Source organism: Trachemys scripta, chromosome 14 (assembly GCF_013100865.1).
Source record: "Trachemys scripta elegans isolate TJP31775 chromosome 14, CAS_Tse_1.0, whole genome shotgun sequence".
Lineage (NCBI taxonomy): Eukaryota > Metazoa > Chordata > Testudines > Emydidae > Trachemys > Trachemys scripta.
Window position 1 is genome coordinate 13863568 of NC_048311.1, and position 26464 is coordinate 13890031.

Sequence of the window (26464 nt, forward strand, 5' to 3'; positions counted from 1 at the left end):
GGCCTGATTTTCAGACCTATTTATGCCACTCTGGCAGTGGAGAGTGGCCAAAAAGTGGGTGTAACTTACTCCTACTCTAAGGCAACTTTACACTGCTAGCATAGTGTAATGAGGCCGTGGTGCCAATGAGAATTCGGGCAACTGACTCCAGCTGTGTGCTCAGCTGCCAGGATTTTCAGAAGGCAGCTATTGCTGTGCCCATCTGTTACAAAATGCCAACATGTCCCTATACTGCTCTGGGCTCCAGACTATTAGCAGCAAGGCATGTGGGATGACCCACTGGCTAGTAGGAAGAACCCACCCAGACCCTGGTGTGACATCTTGCTCAGGTCACCCACTGGATTACTGCTCTGCCTCAACAAGAATGAGCTTTGCTGCTGCTAAGCTCTGGGTCAGCGCCCTGATGCACCAGCTTATCTGCCTTGCCAGCAAGCTCTTCAGGATTCAGCCAGTCCAAACCTTGCCATGTGGTGAATCCCAATTCCCGAGCTCCCCAGAAATGTCCTTCTGCAGCATTCAGTCCCTCTCACTGGACACTCACAGAAGTTAAGTTCACTGCCTCTAAAAAAGCAGAGCACACATCAGCCAGGAAGGTTAGCGGAAGACTTACATTTCACTTCAGTATCTGTGTAAGTGGGTTTCTCACCTATAGTCAGCTCCCAGAGATGTTAACTACCTTGGTTGAAGGACCCACCTTTCTTTCTTCAATGTCAAGAGCTCTGGCCTCTTTTGTCCCTCAGATGATGGATGCCAAAATGACTTTGTTTCTGCTTATATTTCCCAATGTCCGTTTGATTAATTTCCAGAGCCAGGAAAGCTTCCCGGCAGTACAGCCTCCTTCCCCCGTCATGACTGTTAAGTGATCCCCACTTCCTAGTTTGATGCCTTTGTTTATCTTTTATGTAAATGAACTTACATTGTTTCTGTCCTCTGCTTGCTCAATTTACACTGGAGACAGGCAGGCAAAACTAGCACAGGCTGGGCTTATGCACAGCTGGGCAAACACATTTTAAGAGCAGATTTCCAGCACACATCTATAATTCCTTATACTCCCTCTGTACACACATCACACAATAATAGTAATGACCAGTGTGTTATCAGTTTGCATGTGATGCGTTACTTGAGACCTTTTAGATACAGATTATGACCATAGTGAGTTGGGGTAATGAGTGTGTCAGCCTGATGTGAGTTATGATATAGTGTGCCTGCCCTCTGCCAGCTGGCATTGAGGGGCTCCCTGGCTCACACCAGAAAACATACATGATGCCAGAAATCACAACACTGCTTGGATGGGTAGGGGCAATTCATCACATACTCCTACTATACCCACTCCTGCTAGCGACAGAAGAACTATTGCAGGAAGAAAGCTACAGAGTTGCTGCCCCATATTTTGACCCAAAGTTGATGCATTTCAAATAAAAATACAATCAGCCATCCATTGCCAGAAATGTCTAGAACTAGTAAACAGCACAGAAACCTAGGCATACATAAGTGATTTGCAAATGGACCCTGGGACAGGAGATGAAACAGCTCTGGAAAACAGTGTCCTCTTGTTACAGCCTTGCTGAGACCCAGTTAGTGCATCCAATAGTCCTAGGCATCAGCTGAGAACTGACAAACTCACTGCTGGAAGCCAGGCCAATTCACTTGTGTATTAGTATAGATCAAAGTGATTGTTAACTGTATAAGAATGTATTTGGCGTTTAAACTTCATGAAAAGTAATAGGATGCTGTATGCATTGTTTTCACTTCTGTCTCCCCAGCAAACATTTGCGTTGTATAGACCCCTGTAACTAAGTAACTCATCAAACGAGAAAGAAGCCTTGTGTAATGCAAATGAAGAACTTTAACAGGAAAGTGCTAATCCTTGTGCATTAGGAAGGCAAATGGTTGTTGGGTGTGATGATCAGAGATCAGAAAGTCTAAATGCGCTCCTCTCTCTCTCTGCCCTCAAAGAAAGAGCCCATGTGGGTAGTTACCCTGTCAGCTTCTTTACTGTGAGAAGAAGCTATAAATATGGACACAAGTAAAAATTCTTCATCTCTGGACTGTTTGGATTCTACAGTCAGAAAAACTGAATGAGAATAACTGAATCAGAAGGGCAGAATAACTGAATGAGAAGACAGAGATCCCCAGAGTTATTTTGGGTAATCCTGAGAGACTTTTGGGAAACTGGCAGATTACTACATCTCTGTTACCTTTTGAAATTATAGACTGACTCACCTGTACATATGCTTTTATCTGCTTTAATCTCTCAGCAACTCTTATTCCTTTTTCTTAGCTAATAAACCTTTAGTTAGTTTACTACAGAATTGGCTACCAGCATTGTCTTTGGTGTGAGATCTAGGATGGGAATCGACCTGGGTGAGTGACAGCTCTGTTAGGACTGGGTGTAACCTGGAATATTTTGATATTTGATGTAAACGACCATTTATCTCATAGTCCAACTTGCCTGGGTGGCAAGATAGATTGGAATGTTTAAGGGGACTGTCTGTGACTCCATGGTAAGACAAGTTATAGTGTTCAGGAGTGCACATTTGGTACTGGCTTGGTGAGATCTAATTATAGAAAATATCATCAGTTTGGGATGTCTGCCCTGCTTTTGACAGTCTGCCTTTAGGTAGGCACTCATGGCCGTGAGCCACTCCAGACAGCGTGACAATTTATGGCACTCGCAGTTGCCTCCATAGCTTTCAAGAGCAGGTCAGCATTCCAGAAAGTGACAGGCAGGCAGGCCCTTCTGAAAAAGGGTGCAGTGGGGGCATAAAGCTGATCTGACTATGAATATAATGCTCAGTGGATAAGTCTATCACATGCCTCTTTAATTTTTATATCAGACAAATCCCAGATCACTTAGATAGGAAAAAGGATAACACCACAAATAAAAATGGGATTTCCATTTTCATGTCCTAGCCAATAGTCTCACTTAAGGACATTTAAGTGTGTGTGTGTGTGTGTGTGTGTGTGTGTGTTTGTGCAAGTCTTTGGTAGGAGGAGTTTATTTAAGATGAGTTTGGCCTGGTACTGAAAAGCAAAACTGCCTGTGTTCTAAGAGGAACATAGGGATTGGCTGGATTTGGACCAGGGCATCCATATAGGCCAATAGCCTGCCTCCAATAGTGACTTGTACCAGCTGCTTCAGGCGAAGGTTTGAAACCACTGTAGTAGTAAGTTATGGGATAATCTGCCCCCAGGGGAAGTTTCTTCCTAGCACCCATTAGTTAGACGTTGCCTTGTCCCTTGAAGCATGAGGAGAGTGACGTGAATAATAGCATGACCAGTCCTGGAGAAGATACCAGGTCATGAAACAAAATGCAGCACTGATAGCCAAATATTCCCTGGAGATTCTCCAAGGCGTGTTTGTCATAGCTTTCATTGATTCAGTGGTTTTTGGACATGCAATTTCACTTGAGCTTTGAGACACTAGCTGAGCAGAGGAGACCTGACTGCACTGTTCCAGGTCACCAAGAGGCTCTTCACAGAGAGAGAATAATTCTAGCTCTATTATTCATTGCTTCCAGGGCACTAGAATCCTTTTTGTGAGGGACAGAATGATCCTTCTTAAGGAAGGGGGCTGAGAGGAATGGGGAGCAGGCCAGTCAGTGAGGAAGTGACCCAGATGGAGATTTCTGAAACTCACCAGTTTCACCTGCACCCTCCCTTCCTCGCAACTTTCCCTGTCTCCGCACCTTGTTGTCTCCTGGAGGAGCAGCTGCCTGCAAGCCTGCAATTCACCCCCTCGCTCTAATCCTCTTTCCAGGGAAACCACAAATCCTTCCCCCTCTGCTTGGGATCTTTGTGGAGCAATGGGTGTCTAACGCACCTGAACATTCAAAGAGGCCCTCTGGTGTAGCTGCTACATCTTCCCAGCCTTAGTCCACTGAGAGTCTTGTTATGGGGAAGAAGGAAAGCCAGGGGCTACTTACCCGTTCCACCACACCTGGCCCAGTGGGGTAGGAAATGGTCCTGCTTTTATGGCAGCTGCCAGCTGAGAAGCAGGTCCAAAGCATATTGAAGTTAATGGGTCTCTTTCCCTTGACCTCAGTAGACTTTGTATCAGGCTCTAAATGAGCCCAGGGGCCTGAGATGCCCCCCATCCCCAACCTTTTCATGATAGAGGAATTGCCTAGCTTGTTTGTAGACAGGACGCAAGGGAACGAAAGATATGACCTTCCCCAAAGCCAAAAAAAAGAGAAGAGGAGTCCCTCCCTCTTCCCTGGAAAGGTCATTGTAGCATGGTAGAGCTTAGCATCCAAGCATCTCCAGTCACTTTGCATTGTACAAATGGGGAAACTGAGATGCAGAAATGTAAAATTACTTGCCCAAGGCTGCACAGTGATGGACGCAGGAAGACGAACTCTTCATGCGAAATGCTTCTGAAGGCTGAAGATTTCTTAAGGACTGAAAAATGAAGATTCCTTAGACTGTAAGTTCTTTTGAGCAGAGACTTTTTGTTCTGTGTTTGTACAGTGCCTAGCACAATGGGGTCCTAGTCCATCACTGGGCCTTGTAGATAATACCAAATAGAAATAATAAATAACATGAAGAGTAGAAGAATAAGTTTATGGGCATCTTGTCTACGGTACGTCAGAACCAGGCCAGACTGACCTGCTTTCCACCCACCTACCTAAATAGATACATATGCTGGGAACATGCTGCTTCCATTCATACCAATGTGATGCTATTGATTTCAGTGGGGAGGCACCACTTTAAGGAAAGTCTGAATGGGCCCTAATGAGCAATCAAGGAAATGAAATGATACATGATAGTCCGTAATGGCTGGAAGAGTGGGAGGCCATTAGGGTATGCTGTGCCAGTTATTATGTGGAAACATGGTGATAGATTGGACCGATATGTAAAATAAAGTAAACCAGAAATTCAGATTTATGACAGGAATCCCAGCTTGACATGCCAGTCTTTACTCCTGTGGGTCCTTTGATTTTTTCCCCCAGCACTGTGAATTAGGGATGAAATATGAGTCGTAATTTTTTGCCTGAATTTCCCTATCCTTCTATGATTTTAAGTCGGGTCCTTAATGTGATCTTAATGTATTTTTTGATGGTTTAATACATGGCACAGTTACTGGGCAATGATTAACAGTGGTTTGCTATGACAATGCAGGAGGTGTCTTTAATCTTTGCAGACTTGGCTTTCAGATGGGAGATGAGCTGGTAACAGATCCCTTAGTATAGGGATTGGAATCCCACAATTCACCTGGGGCGTGGTCTCAGAGCCCGCCATAGAAATTACAGAGGCAGTCAGGGATTGACAATGAAAACATGCCCTACCATTTGATACCATTGATGCCAGACGTTAGATTCACTGCAATTACCCACTCGCCCCCAGAACTGCTCTGACACAAGCCCCTGAAACATTCCTCTTCTGCGCTACAGGAGTATTAGATTTCTGAGAGTTAACAAGAGGTGAAGCCTATAACTGAAAAATTTGTAGTCCTCATTAAAGCCATTGGCTGAGTTTGAGTTCAGGCTGGAAACAAGCGGATTATGGTTCTTTGGGGCCCTGGGCCAGAGCAAGTGGGGGTCCCTCCCCACCCCTTCTGCCTGCAGTCCCCCTCCTCAGCACTCCTGTCAGGTAAATGGGGTCAGGGAGTGCTGGGCGGAGCGAGGCAAGCCCCTGCCCCCCAACCTCGCTCTCTGGCAGGAGTGCCAGGCAGAGCTGGGCATAGCACGTATTCATCCTTACGACACCCCTATGCCGTTGGGGAGTGCTATCATCTCCGTTGTACAGATGGGGAACTGAGGCACAGAGACTAAGTGACTTGCACAGGAAGTTTGTATCAGAGCAGGGATTTGAATCTGGATCTCCCAGCCTAGCACTGTAACCACTACACCATCCTTCCTCCCTGTAATGGCTGGAAGAGCAGATGGCTATTGGGCGCTACTGTGACATCTGTTATATGGAAAGACAGTGATAGATTGGACAGATACGTCCAAATAAAGTAAACCAGAAATTCAGGACTACTACCCTGCGAGTCGGTGGCAGACATGTGGACAGAACAAGGATCTAAACCCCCGATAAGCCTCCTGCTAGCACTGCTTTTTACGGTGTATTTATTTTTCAATTGTAGTAAATATTTCAGGTGACAGTCACCCAGATTCAGTATTTGGAAAATATTGGAACCCAGTGTCCATAGAGAAGAACGCAGCTCATAGACACTGCACTGAACTTTTATGTTAGACTGGCTGTATGTGCCCCATTGGAGAAACTGGCATGCAAACTTCTCTCTCTGGGCAGATTTCTTTGCCTGCTTGGAGCCCTCTGAAGGCAACACGAGTCTGCCCCAGGGGAGCAGTTTGCAGACACGAGTCACTAGAACTCTGATAAAAAATGACCCCCGCTTACTGGTGACTAGAAAATGCCATTTATTAGTTGTTGTTATCTGTGCCCAATAGCACCCAGAATATATGAGGTGCTGTACAAACATAACAGGGAGACGGCGATAGTTATAAACATCTCCTCCGCTTTCTCTTTTACAAATCTCTTTGACCGGAATCCAGGCCTCATTTTAATGGTCCATTTGTCTAACTGGGAAGTGAGGGAGTTTGTTTTCAGTCCAGACTTTTGAGACCAACAATCCATAAAACTCCACACAGCTGACCTAATGTTTACCCGCTGATGCCAAGGCGGCTGGCCCAGCGTGGGGTGGCGGCAGCTTCTGTGCTGTCCTACAGAATACTCCGCTGTGCACTAGATATGGTCAAACCCAGCACAGCTTCGAGTCGGTGCTAGTGCAGCGTTTGGAGCTGTTGCCATATGCTTTAGGATTTAATTTAAGAGCTGGGCTCTGGTCCCCCAGGGACCCTGGGCTGGGGAGATGGGGAGAAGAGGAGAAAGCAGAGGCTTAGGTGAGTTTGTTTCTTTCACTGCATGCCATGACAGGAGACTTGTGGAACACCAGGCAGCATGGTACAATGGTTAGGGCATTGGACTGGTAACCAGGAGACATGAGGCATGATTCTCTGCTTAATTGTGAATTTGTAGCGTTTTCAAGCCAGAAGAACCCATTATGATTATCTTATCTGGTCTCCTGTATAAAACAGGCCAAAGAATTTCCCACGGACATAAATCTGGAGTAACTCCACAAAAGTCACCGGCATTATATCAGCTTAGAACCAGTCCCTAGATGTTGGCTGTGCCCTGGGCTCACTGTGTGACACTGGGGAAATCACTTAGCCTCTCTGTGCCTCTGTTTCCCCATCTGTGAAATGGGGGTAATAATTCATACCCAGCTTTGTGAAACACCTTGATCTCTATGGATGAAAAGTGCTACATAAATGCTAAGATTTAATTAGTATTGATTGCTGCTATTATTATTATTTCCAGCATCCCAGTATAACATCCCTGCCTCTACTGCTGGAAAAAAGTGTCAACATGATGATTTACTCCATTTACCTTTCCTTTCTGTACGTCCAGACAGGCGAGAGGGTCTGAAACTTTTTTTCTCCTGGGACACGGGGTGACGTGGAGAAGGTGAGAACCGTGGGTTTATTGCATAAGAAATGAGGAAAGATGGTTCAGTGGTTAGAGCACTCGCCTGTGCTGTGGGAGACCCAAGTTCAATTCCTGCTCTGTCACAGACATCCTGTGTGACCTTAGGCAAGTCACTTCAGCCCAGAACCTCAAAGTTATTTAGGCACCAAATTCCAATTGAAATTGATGCCAGTGTGAGTTCAGTGTTTGTAATCAACGGGAGTTTGATATCTAAATACCATTGAGGATCCGTGCCTCAGTTTCCCCATCTGTTAAATGGGGGTAATAGCACTGCCCTACCTCATAAGAATGGCCATACGGTCAGATCAATGGTCCATCTAGTCCAGTATCCTGTCTTCCAACAGTGGCCAATGCCAGGTGCTCCAGAGGGAATGAACAGAGCAGGTGTAATCATCAAGTGATCTATCCCCTGTTGTCCATTCCCAGCATCTGGCAAACAGAGGCTAGGGACGTTCAGATCATGGGGTTGCGTCTCTGACTATCTTGGCGAATAGCCATTGATGGACCTCACAGGGGTGTTGTGAGGAAAAATATGTTAAAGCTTGTGAGGCACTCGCATACTGTGGCAATGGAGGGCCAGATAAGCACCTAATAAGACAGGAATTGTGCCAGCACAAAAACAGAAGCTCCAGAATGAAGGGTGAGGATGAGTCAATTGCAGGAAGGAGCAGCAAAACCAGAAAGCCCGAGATGCCAAGGACTTGACCGAGAACATTGATTTCCCAAGAGCATGGCTGGCAAAGGGGAGGGGAGCGGAAAGCTGGCTATGATTGTTTTCCGCCTGCGGTTAAACAGACGAGAGATGGCAGCCTTTACTATTAATCTCCCGCCCTTTGTGAATCTTTAGATGAAGCCTTTGAGTAAATGAAGAAGGATCAGGAAAGGTCTTCATCACTCTTTCTTTCATTGTGATGGGCTCCCGGGTCCTGGAGTAAATGAAAACCATCCCAAACCACAGTCAGCTCCGCTTTGGAACCAGAGCGTAAGGCAGCACAACATAAATTATCAACCCGTTTTGCCATGAACCTGTCTTCTTATCTTACTCATGCAAAGCTGGCTGGATCACAGCCTTGGTTGCATTAATCTTATCCTAAATATCTTAAACGTGTTCTCTCTCTATATATATATATATATATAAATAATTTCAAACCACCTCATCTTATTTGGGATAATATGGTAATAACTTTTTTTTTGATGCATAGAGCTTTGAAGTTTTTAAATACTTCCTGTTAGCAAGGGAGAAAACACACACTATCCGGAGAGAAAATTTAGGGAGAGGAAACACAGATAACACAATGCCTGGCTTAGCATCTGATTACTATTATTTCTATTGCCGTAGCACCTGAAAGGTGTAGGTCCAGAGCCTCAAACATATTTATGCTTCTAACTTCCATTAATTTCAGTGGAAGTTGGGAGTCTAAATACATTTTGAGGATCTGGGCCCCAGTCCTGGACCAGAACCCCAAAAGTGCTAGGTGCTGTACAAACACAGACCAAAAAGACTGTCCCTGTCCCAAATAGATTACAACTGAAATATAAGATGAGAGACAACATCAGGATACAGACATAGATGGGGGAGGGCAAGGAAGTAATGAGATTGATACCATGGTGATGGATGCTTGCTAGATAGATTAGATTCAGTAGAAGAATTTGAAATAAGTCAAATCTCATTTGTCAATGGTATTTTAGAAATCGTTCCGCTAGAGCTTTTGGAGAGGGTGACTGTGCTGTAGCCCTAGCTGATAACACCAAGGATACAGATGCAGTGACACAGTACTCCCTGGTTTACATTTAGCTTTATTAAAATGCATATTTTTATTAGTGCCCAGTTTACCAAGTGATGCAGATCATTCTGAATCCATGACCTGTCTTCTTAATTATTTACCATTTTCCCAATTTTTGTATCAGCTGTGAATTTTATCTGTGATGATTTTGTTTTCTTCCAGGTGACTGATACAAACTTTAACTAGCATAAGGCCAAGAGCCAATCCCTGGGAGACCCCACTTGGAAACACCCCCGATTAATGACTATACCTCATTTACAATTACATTTTGTGACCTATCATTTAGCCAGCTTTTAATCCTTTTAATGTGTGCAATGTTAATTGTATATTTTTCTATTAATGGTTTTAATCAAAACATTGTGCAGTGCCAAGTCAAATATCTTACAGAAGTGTAACTATATTAGACACCATTACTTTTACCAACCAAATTTGTAATCTCCTCCAAAAAAGATATCAGTTTAGTTTGACAGGGTCTATTTTCCATAAATGTTGATTTGCATTGATTACATTACCCTCCTTTAATTCTTTATTAATTGAGTCCTGTATCAGCCGCTCCATTATCTTGCCCAGGATCGATGTCAGGTTGACAGGCCTATGATTACCTGGGTCATCCCATTTACCCTTTTGAAAAATTAGCACAACTTTATCTTTCTTCCAGTCTCCTGGAACTTCCCCAGAGCTCCAAGACTTATTGAGAATCAACATTAATAGTCCAGCAAGCTCCTCAACCAGTTCTTCTAAAACTCTTGGATGCAAGTTATTTGGACCTGCTAATTTAAAATGTCTAAGTTTAGTAGCTTCTGTTTAACATTCTTTAGAGAAAGATGATATGATCTGATGAGACTCTATCACCTGTTTTCCCCCAAATACAGAACAGAAATATTAATTAACATTTCTGCCTTTTCTGTGTAATTATCAGTAACTCTACCATTTCCATCTAGTAATGGACCAATACCACTGTCAGGACTCTGTTTGTTCTTAATACATTAAAAACACTCCTCCTTATTGTCCTTAACTCAGCTGGCCATAGATTGCTTCTTGTGTCCTTTGGCTTGCCTTATCAGTTATCTACAATTCCTAACTTCTGATTTATATTCATGGCTATCAATTTACCCTTTCTTCTATTTGTTATATATTATTTTTATAGCTGCCTTCACTTCCCCTCTAACCCAGGGTCAGTTTTTTGACCAGTACAGTCTTCTTTCTTGATTGTGGGATTATGGCTTTTGGAACATCTGGTAAGGTGTTCTTAAATGATTCCTAATTACCACTCACATTTTTTGGATTATATTCTTTCTCCCAGCTTATTAGGCACAATATTGTTTTCAGCATTGTGAAATTGGCCCTATTAAAGCACCAAGTGTATATATTAATGGTCTGAACTATATTCTGCTTCCACATTATAAATGTGATCAAGTACCTGAGCGACCATAAATTTTTAGTTCTGTGATCTGTTCCTCTTTATCTGTTAAGACAAAGTCTAGTAAAAAATTTGCCCATTTTAGGCTCAGTCCCACTCATAATCTCTGGCTCCTTCCTTCAGCAGAGCATTCTTTCCTGTGCTATGCACAGTCTCTGTTTCTGAAACCCTTCCTGGTTTCGTAAGCAGGAGTCCCCAGCTCTCCTGTCTGGAGCTGAGCTTGTGTGTTAGTCCCTCACTTGCTCCTTAACTAGGAGTTTCTCCAGCTCCCCCCTCTGGAGCTGGGTTCTGCTAATCAGATTTTCTGGTCCTTAAGCAGAAGCCTCTCCTCCCTTAACCTGCTGTAGGGCCTTTGCCAGCTTCTCCCTCAGCTGGGCCCTTTCCCTTAATTAGGGTCCTCAGCAGGCCAGCCTTTCCCTGCTGTTGTTTCCTGGTGTCTGCCCTGCTACAAGAGAGGACACAGTCTTTAAGATGGTCCCCTACTCCCAGTTCTTCCCCTGTTGGTTGGGGAAGTGGGGTGACTTGCCCCGCCCTCTTCACAAGGCTCCTTGGCCAGACCTTTAAAGATACAGGGACAGGATTTCCTCCCAAGTACCATTCGTTCCTGGGATTTCTTCCTCTCTATCCATGGATGTCCTTATCTCTTTAGGGTCTTTCGAACCCTTAAAGGGCCATGCCATGTGATGGGTGGGTTGACCACTAGACCCTGCTACCATTAAGGGCAGAGTACCCTGTCACAGAATGTCAAAGCACACCTTTAATGCCCAGTAGCAGGGTCTACATGGTCACTTAGTGCATGGCAGCCTACAGCACAATGGTTATACACCCTGGCTTGCTGCATACTAGCTCTCCGTGTAGATAAGCCCTTGTGCTCTGCTAGCAATAGGCTTCTGTTCATCCCCAGTGAGGTAGGGAGAGACGGCCTAGTGGATAGAGCTCTGGAATGGGACTCAGGGCTGCCTGGGTTTTGTTTCTGGCTCTGCCACTGGCCTACTGGGTGACCCTGGGCAAGTCACTTTGCCTCTACATGCCTCAGTTTCCTCATCTGTAAAATGGGGATAATGATTCTGACCATTTTAAAGTGCATTGAGCTCTACTGATAAGAGCTTAGTGATTATTACAGATGGGGAACTAAGTCACAGGGTAGATTATAAATAAAACTCCTAAAAGCACCCAGCTTAGGTCATTTAGACAGTTTTGAAACTATTACCCTTATGCTCCTGGCTGCCTAAGTCACTTTGGAAAATGGGATGTTGGCTCCTAAATCATTTAGGTGCTTTTGAAAATTTTACCTCCAGGGTAGATCCACACTGCAATCACGGAGTGTGTGCAGCTCACGTAGACATACCTGAGCTAGCTTTAATCTGTCTGGCTTGGGTCCTGGAGCAGTGATGCTGGGAAGTGCACGCTTCAATGCAGGCTGTCCAGGCCTGTCTAGATCCCTGGATAATTACCTGCAGGGTTAGCCCATGCTGAAGTTTGTGCTGCCATGGCTTCACTTTCCCAGGACTCAAGCTAGTTTGGGTGTGTCTACGCGAGCTGCAATCACACCCCGTGAGTGCAGTATAGACATACCCTACGTGACTTGACCAGGGTCCCACAGGGGAGTCTGTGACAGAGCTGGGAAATGTGAATGGAAATGTCCTGATTTCGGTGTCCCATGCAGGAGAGCATCTTTCCTATCCATTCACTCCTTGGCCTCTCTGAGATGACCACTGGTGTGCTGTGACTCCTGTTTCTAGGGGCAGGTCAGTGATCACCACCTCATGCCCAAAAGCCATTGCGAGTTGATAAATTTTGCTCACTGCTGCCCTGGGCTGAGCTCATCTTGGCTACCTGGAGGTGAAAGTCTCTTTACCCCATTTTCACTCCAAATGGCCATTCAGCCTCCCTTCCTCACTGTATATTACTTTTTAAACAACATGATTAATTGTAATTTTTCCTGGGAATGAGACCAGGTAGTTCCATTGAGGCAGAAAGAGTGGCAATTGGCTAATAGTCCCACAAAAGTGCTTTTATGCTCTGTATTTGTAGTTTAATTAATGGTTATCTTGTCAAAAAGGTTTCTACTGTATTAAGAAAGCATTCTACCTAGCCCATTGTGATCCTGCTTGCAAAAGTCTCATTACTATGCCAGCAATAATAGTGTCTAATTAAGCAGAATAAAGAGAGATGGAGCATAATGGTTAGTGGATAGAGAAGTTATTTGTCAGACGGCGGCAATAAATTACCCTGAGCCCTACATCCCGGGATGCTGTGAAAGATGCAATGTAAGAGCCGACGCCGGAAACTAGTTTTTCTTTTTGACAAATCGACCAGCTCTAGATTTTTTTTTTTTCATGGAGCTTTTTCTTTCCTTTAATGAGCAGAGTAAAGCCAGTGAAGCTGGAGAAGGGAGAATAATGGAAGGTTCAACCGGTCGTTATAATGGGCTGAATTTTGTATTGCTATGTGGCCAGAGAGCCAGAATGGCCCATAGAAGATCTCTACCTGGCTCTGTGCCCTGGTAGGCTTAGCTTCTCTTCAGCATACTTTAGCTCTTGAATTATTGCCGGGCTGTTACCCCTTCCCTGGAATGGAACTCTGCAAACAGCTACCCATGTATAGCACAGTGGGAGAAAGATGCAAGAATGTCATTAAGGTCACTCTGAGAGTCCCATGCTGTGGATAAAGAACAATTCCTGACAAAATGAGGTGGTTGGAGCAGTGCAGAGATAAAAACCTGCCTGTCATTCTGTTGCATGAACCTATATTCCAATTTTATCTGCTGAATGCGATTCTCTTTTATCCGGTTTGCTGTTTGAAGGGATTTGGAGCAGAATAGATAATCCTAACTTTGAACATAAATCACTGGGCTGCATGGCTGATAGATGCTTTGCACTTTCTTATGATAATGTCTGATTGGAGACTGGGAGGGAAAATGCCAGTAGCTTATCTCTGTAAAGCAGCATTCGGAGGGGGTGCGGCTGGGCTCAGACAAGGGGGGGCAATGTGAGGTGGAGTCTTCCGCTATTGATTGATTTTTTTTTTCAAAATCTCAACTGGAGCAGAGATGTTCTGGAACACACCCTTGGGAATGCCGGGTCTTGGGGACTGGTGACGTCAGGCAATAGGCACCGAGTTATCAAGGCCAGCACAGATATGACCTTGTGGGAGCCTTCCCAATAATGGGGTCTGTTCACTTTGAGGCCATCGGGGTAGCACATAATGCACTGTTTGAAACTTTGAATGGTTTGGCACAGCCTTGGCTTCTCTGTTCACTGTAGGCTCGGGAGAGTTGGGGGTGGGGACGTCTCCCGGATAGAGAGCCTAAGATGGGTTAAGCATGACATAATACCCATAATACTGGGGATCATGGATTGTTATTGTTCTACTAAAACCAGCTTTTTAAGAACACGACTCCTACTTTTTCATCATCTGCAGGGTAACAGACAGAGCCCAGAAAGTGTGGGATTGTTCTTCCAAGGGACTATGTAAAATTTTCTAAACTTCCTAAGTGACTTAGGCGTCCCATTTTCAAAAGTGACTCAGGCATGAGCATAAGTCTCATTGAAAGTCAATGGGACTTGGGCTCCTAAGTACCTAAGTCACTTGGAAAAATGGGACTCAGGGTGTGTCTACACAGCAATTAAAAACCCACAGCTGGCCCTTGTCAGCTGATTGGGCTCATGGGGCTCGGGCTGTGGGGCTGTAAAATTGCAGTGTACGCATTTGGGGTTGGGCTGGAGCCTGGGCTCTGGGACCCTCCCCCCTCACATTGTCCCAGAGCCTGGGCTCCAGCCCAACCCCAAATGTCTACACCACAAGTGTACAGCCCTGCGAGCACAAATCAGCTGATCTGGGCCAGCCATGGATGTTTAATTGCAGTGTGGAGACATCCTCAAGCTCCTAACTCACTTAGGCACCTTTGAAACACTTACCCGAAGGATACTTTATCTTCTCCCAATATTATTACGATGATAGCCTCTTGAAGTCCCACTGGACTAAGCACTGCGAGCATACCTATCAAGGGAAAGGCCCTTACAGTCTAAGAGACCAAGATGGTGTGTGGAGCAGGGGAGAACCACCATCACAGGGAGGTGATGTGGACAGACTGACCCAGTAAGTCAATGGCAGAGGCTAGACTAGAACACAGGTCTCATGTGTCACAGGCTGGTATGCAACCTACAGGAGCCCACTGCCTCCCAAGAGAGCAGCTACATTATGAGTCATATGGAGTCTGGGCCCTGCCCGGGTGCACAGACCTGGGGAAGGTGCAAGTAGCCTTCTCCTTGTGCCATCTAAACTGGGGCCAGCTGCAGATATCAGAGCAACGATCAGAGGGGGTGAGATGAAGGTCAAGTGCCTGGCCCCATATTAATGGGTTGAGCTGGCCAGTGATAAAGGATGGGACATAATGCTGCATACTCCTAAGACAAGGTGCTTTGGACACAGTCCCCCGGCACAATATTCTGCCTGATGCTTCTGCTGTGGTGCATTCTGCCATGATCAGCTGCCTCAGTCTGACCTATAGCGTATTTTCTGACCTCAGGACAGAGAGCTTGGAGAGGTGTGAACTGCTCTATTCATCTCAAAGAGGGGCTAACTCAAATGCCCAGTGATGATGATGATTTAGATGTCAGCATTATTAACTATTTCATTGCTTAGGTAAAAAAGGAGAGGGAGGGTGTAGTAGGTTTGGGCCGAGGTTCGGCCCTCAGCAGGGCTGTGGGGTGTCCCACCGCCTCACTCTGGTCTGGCGGTAGTCCGGGGCAACAGGCACACAGTTAGGGGCTCAGGCCCATAAGCAGGGGCTGAGTCCAGAGGTCCGAAACCCAGGCCCTTAAGCAAGGGCTGAGGCAAAGTCTATAGCAGCCCAGGCCCTAAGTCAGGGCGGGGCAGCAAGCAAACAGTTAGTCAGGTACCCAGGCCTTTAAGCAGGGTCTGGGTCAATTTGGGGCAGCCCCCAGCCTCTCTAGGCCAGGGAAAAAGCGGGGAGTCTGTCACCCAAGGAGTGGGTGGCAGGGGGGGACGCAGGCCCTCCCACTCCACTGCGTCCCAGCCCGGGGCCCTAGCAGTGACGGAAACTCACTGCTGTCAGTGGGGATCCTGGCCACAACACACTGACATCAGCTCCGGCAGTGCAGCAGCCAGACTGGGGTCGGCTGCCCCCAGGCTACTTCCACACTCCCCCTTGTATGGTACCTGGGCCGTCTTGCTGTCGTCTGTGCTCTCCACCAGCATTGGCTCCTCTGGGTAGGTGGCGAAGGGCAGGCTCAGCTCGTCCTCGGGGTAACTGGCACAGGGAAGGCTCAGCCAGTCCTCCTCGGGGTAGCTGGCACGGGGCAGGCTTGGCCAGTGCTCCTCGGGGTAGCTGGCACGGGGCAGGCTTGGCCAGTCCTCCTCGGGGTAGCTGGCACGGGGCAGGCTTGGCCAGTCCTCCTCGGGGTACCTGGCACAGGGCAGGCTTGGCCAGTCCTCCTCGGGGTAGCTGGCACGGGGCAGGCTTGGCCAGTCCTCCTCGGGGTACCTGGCAAGAGGTAGGCTTGACCGGCCCGGTGACTCAGCAGGCCGGTTGCGGCCTGTGGCTGTTTCCCAAGTGGGAGCTCGGCCATGGACATCTGCGCTCTCCGCCGGCCTAGGCTCCACTGAGCTCTGCAGGCGAGCTTTTATACTTTCGGGTCGGGGCCGTGACCTCGGAGGGGCAGGCGCCGGACTCGGTGGTTCCGCCCACTTTGGGATTAGTGGAGGTTCGGCCCTCAGCAGGGCTGTGGGGTGTCCCACCGCCTTGCTACAGAGGGGCACAGATCTGCACAGGTTACTGTAATGTCTCATTTTGGTGCCACAAGTGGGTGACATATTAGAGATGCCACCGTTCATTTATTTCAGTATTTAAGAAGGAGCCAAACCCAAGAAGCCAAAAATCATTTTTTTTCCACAAAGAAGGTGGGTACTTTTTCTTTAAAAAAACATTTTGTCAAAAACCCAATTTTCCAATTAAAAAAAACAGTTTTGACAGAAATGTTTTGACTGGCCCTTCTGGTAATTCTATTGCATTTCGAGTGGGGAGCTGAGAGTCTATGACTACCTCTATTCTGCGAGCTAGGACTGTGAATGCCAGCTCATGTGTACATACTCATGTAAGCTCAATGAGAGCTAGCACAGGTTTAAATAGTAGTGTAGCTGCAGTAGCACAAACAGCAGCATGGCTTAGCTGTGCCAAAATACATACCCATGAGGTTCAGGCAGTCGTAGCTTGTAGTACAGATGGAGCCTAAATTGTAGGACAGTAAAGTATCTCTCTGAAAACACTGAAACTGATGAATGTCCTGTAAGGGACAGTTTGACTGATGAAATTTGCTACCATAATTAATTTTTACATGTGTGATAGAATGTATATTGAGCTTGAACAGAACCACATTTTCTCATTTTGAGTTGACTAGAAAAATTAAATTTCTTCTTTGGAAGTTTTTCAGTGGCTTGCACATTCTTTTAGAAACCCAGTTCCTAAGCTAGTTTTACGTGAAAGCCCTGTCAAAATGCCACATCTGAACGTGATGATCTGAATATCTCTACAGTGCAGGAGGAAAATCCAAACAAATTTCGGGATGTTCCTCCAAAGAGCTGTTTCCATGTAAGTAAGTCACAGTGGGAGCTTGTGAAGGGATCACATTATCGGCTGCTCATTTTAAACATTTAAATGGGGCAGTTCTGAAAGAAAAGGTTGTGAAAATTCCATAGCTCTGCACATCAGAATGCCATCTGAGTCATTTTCTAACCGCTGCTGGCTTTGGCTCAGTTAGCGAAGTTGATAACTTTACAGTATCTTTATTTTTCCACTGCCATCCCTCAGGCTAATGAAGCCGATTTCCCCAAGCTTATACATAAATAAAACGGGACTGCAATTTTTTCTGGTGTTACCAACCAGGAGAACTGCGGATATGGCTCAAGTGATATTGATAGCATGCAAAAGCAAATGGTTTGAAATGGGAAGAGAAGGAAAAATTGAAGAGGGCTGGGGAGGGAAAGAAGTGAAAGGTCATTAGGACCATTCTGAACGTATTGATCTTAGGAGGAGAGAAGAAGTGTGGTCTAGTGGTCACAGCTGCAGGAGTGCTTTATAAATTAGATGTCACTTTACACAGAGTTCTTAGTGGTTACAGCTCTGTATATGGGGGAAGGGAGGATAGCAAATCAACTTTTTAGTCCAGTCTTTTTCACTTGACCTCTTTGTTCCTCCGTTTCTTCATCTGTACAGTGGGGACAATAATATATACCAACCGCGTAGGGGGTTGTGAGGCTGAATTCATTAAGGTTTGTAAAGCACCTTGGGATCCTTGTTTGGAAAGTACAGAGTATCCTGTTTCTTGCTGAATTCTCCCTCTAATCATTTGTGAAGCGTGCTGCATGGCTGCCCATGGGGAGATGTGCAAGCTGTTTGCATTGTTGGCACCTGAGATGGGGTGGAGAGCAGCTACAGCCAGGCTGCTAATCTCCCTTTGGATCAGGTGGCTAGGAAGTGGACAGAGTCTTGGCTCCAGCTCCTGCCCAGTGCCCCATAGCCTGTGGTGCCACTTGCTTCTGCCCTGGAGCAAGAGAGAACCAGGAATCAGATTGTGACTCTGAGTCAAAAAGTTTGATAAAATCGACGGCTTTCTGCAAAATGTTTCAGTTTAATCAAATGCACTGTTTCCTATGGCAAAATGTTCCATCGTAAAAAATTTGACCAGCTCTGCCTCTCACTTGGATTGTAGGGTTACAATCCACCTTTTAGAGACAAATTCGGATGTGGTGTGAGCGGGAGTCATGTTTTACTTTAGTGATGTTGCCTGTACTCAAACCAGATCTTAATCCAAACTAAATTCAGCTATTTGAGATCAAGTGGGATTTTTGCTAGTTTTCTGTCTTTGTGTTGTGTGCCGCTGACATTCCTTGCCTTTGGTTACCATGTGGAGGGTCTGGAAAAAGGTGACTCTTGCAGCATGCTCTAGAAAGAGTCAGGTTGAGGCTCCGCCTTATTTTCTCCAGTAGGACATTCCACAGTAGTGTGTTGTCGAAGGAGCGTGCCTTATCTCCAGCTCCCGAGAGCTTCACCCCGGACAATGTCAGCTGCAATATCCAGAGGGGGGCAGGAATCTCAGTGGATCATGGGTGGAGAGGTGACCTGTCAGGGATCTGGGCCCAAACCTGCTGCAAGCCTTATAGGTTGTTTATGCATTAATGTCATTGGTGACTACAGCACTGTTCTGGGGATACAGAGTGGATGAAGGTCAATGGACACAGATGGAGCTCAAGCTGTTGGTTTTGCCAAGAGCAGGGGTTCTCAAACATTTGCATAGTATGGGCCACATCTTCATAAAGAGATTGTCTCATGGACACCTCTCCTCCCGTTCACAATTGCAGGGACCATTTCTCCCCCCATTCATGACTGCGTATCGTTGCAGTAGAAACTATAGCAATTGTCTACATAGAAAAGTAAGGTCACAAAAGAAGTTGATGCGTCTTTAGCATTTTCTAATGCTGTTTAGCAGTTGAAAACAAGAAGGATCCAGCTATTCACTGATCACTGAGAAGTACCCTGCAGACCACAGTGTGAAAGCTGCCGGAGGAGAGGGGGTAGTAGCTCAAAAATGGCTCTGGGCATGAAGAAGCCATGGATTCAGATCTTGAAACTGGCACCCTTTTGGCCTTGGTCAAGTCATGTAACTTTCCTGCTTCGCTTTGCTTATCTACTAAAGACGGATGCTATTTCCATACCTACCTCACCGGGCTGGTGCAACTAAGTTAGCTAAAGTTTGTAAAGTAATTTGTACACAAAAAACGATACATGGTGCAAATGCTGAAAGTCATTCTAAACAGTGGCTAATTGTTTTCCCTTTTAATTTTTTTATGGTCGATATTAAATATATGGATCAGTGATACTCAGACTGAGGCTCGCAAGCTGCAAATGGCTCTTTAATGTGTCTCCTGTGGCTCTTTGCAGCATATGATATTAAAACACTGTGTGATTTAATTATTAACCAATCTGAGGGCTTGTCTACACTGGCACTTTAGAGCACTGCAACTTTCTCGTTCAGGGGTGTGAAAAAACACCCCCCCCCCCCCCAGAGCGCGGCAAGTTTCAGCATTTTAAAGCGCCAGTGTAGACAGTGCACCAGCGCTGGGAGCCACGCCCCTTGTGGAGGTGGGTTATTTTAGAGCGCTGGGAGAGCTCTCTCCCAGCTGCGGCAGTGCTTTAACGTTGCCAGTGTAGACTAGCCCTAAGTTATTAACCAACCAGGATGCTTTTACTATGTTGTTAACCAATTGTAGTTGATAAAATAATAATACTTGGTCAGTCATTTTGCTGTGAGAATAATTTTATATATATATATATATATAAATACTTCCCCATCATACTGTTTAAATATGACTATATAGTACTATAGTAAATGAAACAATGAATTCACACTCCTGTGGCTCTTTTGGATAATGTTGATTGCTAATTTGGCTCCTGAACCACTGAGGTCTGAGTATCACTGATACAGATGAATAGATTTTAGGCCAGAAGAGACCATCATGATTCCCACATCAAGCCTATAACTTGTGTTTAAAATAAAGCATATGTTTTAGAAAGACACCCAATGTCTACTTCAAGAGTTCTAGTTATGGAGAATGAATCACATCCCCCAGCCTTGTTCCAATGGTTAATTAACCTCACTGTTAAAAATGCGTCTCTCTCTCTCTCTCTCTCTCTCTCTCACACACACACACACACACACACACACACACACACACACACACATTATTTCCTATTAGACTTTAACAATTTCAAGGCAGGTCAAGTTTTGGTCTTAAAGCATCATTTGTTTCCCTTTGTCCTTTTCATCAATTGCAAAATTCCTGATTGTTTCCACACAGATATTAAGCTTAAAAAGAAACAAACACAAAGGAGCTGGCAAATGAACTCTGAAGAATCAAGTCTCCCTTATGGTTTATAGGTTTACATTTGGGAGACGAGACTTCCATGCACCAGGTGCCTAAACGCATTTAAGTCTCCTCAAGTCAGGTGCTGGAAAAACAGAACTAGTTGAAATATTCTGTGGATTTTTGTCCTTTGTTTTTTTACCAGGCTGGCTAAATATATGGCTTCTAATACAAAAAATGCAACTTGATTAAAAACCAAACCCATCACCACCTGGGTTTACCCCATATATTGACGCCACGGGTATACAAGTGTGATCGTGTTACTAAAGGGGAATTAGCCCAGATTACAGCTAAAACAACAGTGGAACTTGCCTTTTCTGGTGACATGTGGCTTCACACTAAAATGTCCGGGCCTTCCCATCAGACTGGACAGCTGCTCCCAGTTGCCCTCAGACTGGCTGGCATCCAGGGGATGGCCTGCTGGAATGTAGTATGGGGCACCTGCTGCAAATCTCACCAAAACAGCAGGGAAGGAAACTACTAATACAAGCCTCCCTAATCCTAGGTGCTGCCCTGCCTGCTCCTAGTGATCTACCATTACTGGAAAGGAAAACAACGTGCCCCGGGAGACAGGCTTTGCTGAGGAGTCTGATTGCAAAACGATACGGCTGCACAGTCACACCCTTTCACCTGTGGAGTCTACTGTAGATAACAGAATAAAGATGAATATCAACCAGTGTGCTCCACTTCTGAAGTTCCTTTTGAAGGGAGAAGTTACCCAGCCCCTCCTCTGAAAGATCCCAACTGTTATGGTGTTTTGGGGGTAGCCTAGCATTGATACAGATCAAACCAAAGTCTGGAATTCCACAGAGGAGAAAGCACTCACCACAGATTACTGGAGCAATGGGTCTATCTCTGAGGACCTATGGGTATACATTGTGCAGAGAGAGAATCACTTTTATCCCATAGGGTTTGCCACACTGGATTAGATTATTGGTCCACAAAGTCCGGAAGTACAATAGACGTCAGAAACTACAGACCCTCTCCATCATCCCCTTTCCCCTGCAAATGCTAGATATGGGGAGGAGGGAGCTCCTTCCAGACCAGTGATTGGAGGAAAGTAAATAAAGGGCAGGAGCTGCCTGACTTTGTAGGCTGTTGTCATGGATCTCCACACTATGCAGCGATGTGGCGTGGCATCATCTTGCAGTGGTGGGATGCAAGAGGAAGGAGATAGTGACAAACAATGGATTTGAAAGGAGATCATGTCCCCAAGCTGGCCCACAACCAGCCAAAGACAAAGCATGTGTGTGGTGGGGCAGTGGGAGGGACAATGTGTGGATCAGAGGCAGAGTGTGATGGGGTTGCTCATTGCCCTATTCCTTTAAATATCATTGTTTAGATTTGACCACACTGCAGCGTCTGAAACTGGTATGAAAATCATGTTAAAACGGGAGGTGGGAGAGACCTGGTGGCTCTTCCCCTGGCCATTCTGAAATGTCTGACACGATTTCCTGCATTTTAGAAGGGTTCACACCCCAAGAGAGATTTTGCACAGTATCTATTGTACATTATGTGAAGGGGAAGGAGAGCCAGCATGGGCAGAAAGGCCTGGTCTGCACTCAAAAGTGTACCAGTTTAGGAAAAGGTATGATTTTATACAGATTTAGTTACACTGGTGCAACTTTGTATGTGGATGCTCTTATATCAGCTTAAACCCAGTTTATATCAGGATTACAGGCATCAGTAAATTTACAGGTGCAAGCTAAACTGATATAAGAGAGTCCACACACAAAAGTTGCACGAGCTTAACCAAACCAAGTTAAATGAAACCAGTGCAACCTCTATGGGGGTATCTACACTGCAGCTGGAATCATGCTTCCCAATTTGGGTAGACAGAAATGTGCAAGCTCTGTTTGAGAGACTATGCTAAAAATAGCAGCATTGCTGGGGTAGCATGGGCTTTGGGCTAGCTGCCTGAGTAGCTATCCAGGGGGTTCAGCTGGTTTGCACTCATGTGACTCTGGGGGAGGGATAGTTCAGTGGTTTGAGCATTGGCCTGCTAAACCCAGGGTTTTGAGTTCAGTCCTTGAGGGGGCCATTCAGGGATCTGGGGGGAAAAAATCTGTTGGGGATGGTGCTTAGTCCTACTGTGAAGGCAGGGGACTGGACTCAATGACCTTTCAAGGTCCCTTCTAGTTCTATGAGATAGGTATATCTCCATATTAAACTCTACTGTTCCTCTCTGGTGGCTAAAAACTGGAGGAAAGGCTTGGAGAGAGCCAGAAAAGGTGGGGTAGAAACACCTGGGGAGAAGGACTATTGAGTTTGGAGCCAGGCCTGCAGGGAGAAAGCTCAGGGTGGTGTCACACCCAACAAGCGTGGGTCAATAACTCTACAAAGCCGAGGAGTTAGGTTTATCTGAGTTTAGTGTATTGCACTGTCTGTTTTCCCTAGAATGGGTGGCACTAAATGTGACCTGGGCTGAGGGCTGAATCATGGAGAATAAGCAGATCGCAGACCACCATAGGGCTGGAACAGCTGTCTGCATGGGTGCTAGAGTAGGAAAGTCTGCTACGCCACACACAGCCACTAGGGGATGCACGAGTTGTGAGTCCACTTTTCTACATTTTTGTTTTGATAAGGTAAATGTTTTGATTTGACTTTTATATTACATAATTATAATAAAATAGCCCAAACAAAATATTTTGACCGTATCAAAAAGAAACATTTGGATAATTTCTCAGTGAAAATGTTGATGAAAATATTATGTTCCTGTGAAATGTATTGATTTTGTTGAATCAACATTTTCTGCTGGAAAAACGTTCCATGGGAAAAAATTTCAACCAGCTCCAGTGAAAATGACTATAAACAAAGTGCTCTCAAATATGGAAGCAAACAAAAAGGGGAAAAAAACATACATTTTTTTTCTGTAATGCCTTTCCATTTCCGGCATCTTAAGTGTTTCTTGTGACAACCGCAAGTAAAAACATTTCAGACAGAAGTCTGGTGTTGTAAGATGACTGTGTCGCTTGAAATAAAAAGAAAACCTTCAAAACAGGAAAGTAACTGATTGTTCTGTACAACCTCTGAAGCCTTTGACTGAAGACGTGGTTGTAAGTGTGTTTTTGGTCTATGTACTAAAGGGATCCTATGGGTTTTGATTAACATGGTCTTGGGTTCTAGAGGTGACATTCTCCCTTTCTGTTTTGTGACATCAGTTACCAATCAGAGCCAGAATGTGTGTACATATAAATGGTGTCTTCCCCCCCACCCCGCGTATGATTAAGGCACCATTTGATCTCAAAGATAGAAACTGTAATTGACTTCATTTAAAGATTAACTGACTGTAATGCCTTCTGAAAAGAAAAAAGTTATTAAAGTTGTCAATCAAAGAATTGAAGCTTTTTTTAAAAAAAAAATACACAAGCTGGAAGTGTTCTAATTTTAATACCCCAAAGGCCAAAGCAAATTATGAAGCTGAAATGAGAGATTAGCAATTTCCAGTTTCAGTTGCATATCTTACCTTTCATCTTTCACCTTCTGCCAGGAAAAATCACTCTTTAGCATGGAAGGGAGAAACAGTTGCTGGGATATATTTATATACAGCCTTTGTAGCTAGAGGTGCTACATTTGGGATTGCAAGCAGGGAGAAGACTAAGAAGCATGATCAAGTTTTTGATTGATTTCTGGTGGCTTGCAATGATACTGTTATGTTATTTTCTAGAGAACAGAGGTTGATGGGTACTAGGATGCAAGCTTCCAGGCTCCAATTCAGCCAAGCGTTTAGGCATACGCCTACGTCGATCTATAGTCAGAAAATCACTTAAGTAGGTCTCAACTTTAAGCACACATTTAAGTGCTGTTGAACTCAGGGAGGGCTTAAGCATGTGCTTTAAATTAAGCACGTGCTTAACATTTTCAGAAATGCCTAAGTGACTTAGCAGCCTAATGGGATTTAGGGTATGTCTACTCTGTAGTCAGAGGTATGATTGCAGCATCTGTAGACATACTGAAGCTAGCTTGAATCTAGCTAGCGTGAGTACCAATAGCAGTGAAGCCATGGCAGCATGGGCTGTGCAAGTCTGCTTGGGACCCTGGGTACTTGGGCAGCCAGCTTACACTGAAGTCCATGTTGATGTGGCTTTGCTGCTATTGGCATTTAAGCTTTAATCCAGCTTGCTATTTTAGGCCTGTGTATTTGCACTGAAATCACTTCTCCAATTGCGGTGTTAGAAGTACGGTTAGAAGTACGCTTAGGTTCCTCAGGGCAAGATTTTCAAAAGTATTTCAGTACCTACAGATGCAGATAAGCATCTAGTGAGAGAGGCACGTAACTCACATGGGCGTTTTTGTCAGACTGCCGTTGACTGACTTGCAAAGGCTGTTGTAATTCCCACTAGGCACCTATCTGCATCTTAAACCACCTAAACACCTTGGTAAATCTGGGCCTTAATGATATGTGGGTGCTCTTGAGCATGGGACTTGGGGGCACATATGTGCTTTTGAAAATGTTACCCCAAATGCTTTCCCGAATTGTGACCCCAAGAGGCTGGTTCTGTCAGAGAATGATGTAGGGTCCTGCTTCCTGTATGGTCTAGTATTTCCTGCATATGTGAGGAGCTGTACATATGGGGGGAGGGATAGCTCAGTGGTTTGAGCATTGGCCTGCTAAACCCAGGGTTGTGAGTTCAATCTTTGAGGGGGCCATTTTGGGACCTGGGGCAAAAATCTGTCTGGGGGTTGGTCCTGCTTTGAGCAGGGGGTTGGACTAGATGACCTCCTGAGGTCCCTTCCAACCCTGATATTCTATTTTACATTTATGCAGAGTAATTGGCATATTGAGAGTATTCCCTTAATGATATTGGGTGTGAGAATGTTTCTGTAATAATTACACTATTTTCCCACCATCATCCACTAATTCATCTTTCATTTCCCCTGGGTAGGAAGGCTCTTTCCTCTTATTGGGTTTAGTTTTCATCTGATGAACTGCGCTTGTCTGCTGCTCTTGTAATAAATGCTTCACAAAAGCTGTTATTTGGCATGGAGGTCAATCAGAAACTTGAACGCGAGTGTTCGGTGGGGAGTGGGATTTATTGTCTTTGTGCCTGGATTCAGATTATAATCTGTAGAAGTTATTCGATCATTCCCCTGATGCGAGTGGTTTATACTGTTGTATATAAGGCCTGCAGCAACCCAGCCCCAACATATCCTTGGGAGTACTGATGTCTTGTGGTGTAAGTGGACTTTTCAGATAATGTATGGTGATAATATATCTCAGGGTAGTGGTAATCCTTAAACAACAGACCATGAGTACATTTTGCCTTGCGTTGGGGTGTTACGTTTTACCAGGCTCATTTTACTGTCACAATGACTGCTCTTCAGCCAATACAGGCAGCGTTTCCATTCCAACTCCACTGTTTCAAGGGTTCTAGAACCCAGATGTAAAAAGTCATATTGCTTCTGTATAAATCCATGGTACGCCCACATCTTGAATATTGAGTGCAGATGTGGTCGCCCCATCTCCAAAAAGATAGACTGAAATTCGAAAAGGTTCCGAAAAGGGCAACAAAAATGATTTGGGGTATGGAATGGCTTCCATATGAGGAGAGATTAATAAGACTGGGACTTTTCAGCTTGGAAAAGAGACGACTAAGGGGGGATATGATAGAGGTCTATAAAATCATGACTGGTGTGGAGAAAGTAAATAAGGAAGTGTTATTTACTCCTTCTCATAACACAAGGACTAGGGGTCACCAAATGAAATTAATAGGCAGCAGGTTTAAAACAAACAAAGGAAGTATTTCTTCACACAACGCACAGTCAACCTGTGGAACTCTTTGCCAGAGGATGTTGTGAAGGT